This window comes from Schistocerca piceifrons, chromosome 7, assembly GCF_021461385.2.
Source record: "Schistocerca piceifrons isolate TAMUIC-IGC-003096 chromosome 7, iqSchPice1.1, whole genome shotgun sequence".
Lineage (NCBI taxonomy): Eukaryota > Metazoa > Arthropoda > Insecta > Orthoptera > Acrididae > Schistocerca > Schistocerca piceifrons.
The window spans coordinates 346,475,762-346,478,063 of NC_060144.1; positions in this window are offsets into that span (position 1 = coordinate 346,475,762).

Genomic DNA, 2,302 nt, shown 5'->3' on the forward strand with positions numbered 1-2,302 from the left:
AATTAGTAACCCTGAAGTTAAAATGTGTCAAATAATCTAGGTTAGCATTACCACGTAATCAGTACTGGAACAAAATCCTCTCATCTACAGAGTCCGTATGAACAGGCCTCGGAATACCCAATGATACCGTCCAAGCGCCGTGTCACCCTCAGATCATAGGTGTCATTGGAAGCGGATCAGCACACCGCTCTCCCTGCTGTTGTCAGGTTTCGTGACAGGAGCCGCTACTTCTGAATCAAGTAGCTTCTCATTTGACCCGAAAAGGCTCAGTGCACCCCGCTTACCAACAGCACTCAGTAGACAAAGACGGTCACCCATCCAAGTGCTAGCCAAGTTGATTGGTTGGTTGGTTAATTTGGGGGAGTGGACCTGACAGCGAGGTAATCGGTCCAATCTGATTAGAGAAGGATGGGGATGAAAGATGGCCGTGCTCTTTCAAACGAACTATCCCGCCATTTGCTTGGAGCGAATTAGGGAAGTAACGGAAAACCTAAATCAGTACGGCCAGACGAGGGTTTCAACCGTCGTCTTCCCGAATGCGAACCCAGTGTGCTGACCGCTGCACCACCTCGCTCGGTACTTGCCAAGTCCGACAACGCTTAACCCCGGTGACTGGATGAGAGATGTTGCCATTGCGGGAAGATCGTTGGCGTCATATACAAGCCATACAACATATCTAATCAGAACAAGTCAATAAGTTTATGTATGTCTTGAGGCTATCGTGGACATTGTGATGAAGGTAATGTCTTCCAGTTTGCTAGCTGGCGTTTTGTATCTTCCATGCCATCGACGTTTCGACCCGTTCGCTGGGATATCTTCAGAGTCTTGTGGTGTTCGCGGTTAAGCTAACTGTGACGCCACAATATCCTGAAGATGATTCCAGCAGAGGGCTCCAAACATTTATCATATAAAAGGAACATGACACGGCAACACCCTCGAAGATTTTGTCTTCAGTTAAATATATCTCCCTTGGGCTTTTCGTAAGTCATAGTGGACACTGTGGTGATTTTTCTTACGTGCGCTATTAGTTTTTAACCTTTATAGCTGCGGAATTATGACATCGCTCTTTTAAATGGATATACACTCCTGGAAATTGAAATATGAACACCGTGAATTAATTGTCCCAGGAAGGGGAAACTTTATTGACACATTCCTGGGCTCAGATACATCACATGATCACACTGACAGAACCACAGGCACATAGACACAGGCAACAGAGCATGCACAATGTCGGCACTAGTACAGTGTATATCCACCTTTCGCAGCAATGCAGGCTGCTATTCTCCCATGGAGACGATCGTAGAGATGCTGGATGTAGTCCTGTGGAACGGCTTGCCATGCCATTTCCACCTGGCGCCTCAGTTGGACCAGCGTTCGTGCTGGACGTGCAGACCGCGTGAGACGACGCTTCATCCAGTCCCAAACATGCTCAATGGGGGACAGATCCGGAGATCTTGCTGGCCAGGGTAGTTGACTTACACCTTCTAGAGCACATTGGGTGGCACGGGATACATGCGGACGTGCATTGTCCTGTTGGAACAGCAAGTTCCCTTGCCGGTCTAGGAATGGTAGAACGATGGGTTCGATGACGGTTTGGATGTACTGTGCACTATTCAGTGTCCCCTCGACGATCACCAGTGGTGTACGGCCAGTGTAGGAGATCGCTCCCCACACCATGATGCCGGGTGTTGGCCCTGTGTGCCTCGGTCGTATGCAGTCCTGATTGTGGCGCTCACCTGCACGGCGCCAAACACGCATACGACCATCATTGGCACCAAGGCAGAAGTGACTCTCATCGCTGAAGACGACACGTCTCCATTCGTCCCTCCATTCACGCCTGTCGCGACACCACTGGAGGCGGGCTGCACGATGTTGGGGCGTGAGCGGAAAACGGCCTAACGGTGGGCGGGACCGTAGCCCAGCTTCATGGAGACGGTTGCGAATGGTCCTCGCCGATACCCCAGGAGCAACAGTGTCCCTAATTTGCTGGGAAGTGGCGGTGTGGTCCCCTATGGCACTGCGTAGGATCCTACGGTCTTGGCGTGCATCCGTGCGTCGCTGCGGTCCGGTCCCAGGTCGACGGGCACGTGCACCTTCCGCCGACCACTGGCGACAACATCGATGTACTGTGGAGACCTCACGCCCCACGTGTTGAGCAATTCGGCGGTACGTCCACCCGGCCTCCCGCATGCCCACTATACACCCTCGCTCAAAGTCCGTCAACTGCACATACGGTTCACGTCCACGCTGTCGCGGCATGCTACCAGTGTTAAAGACTGCGATGGAGCTCCGTATGCCACGG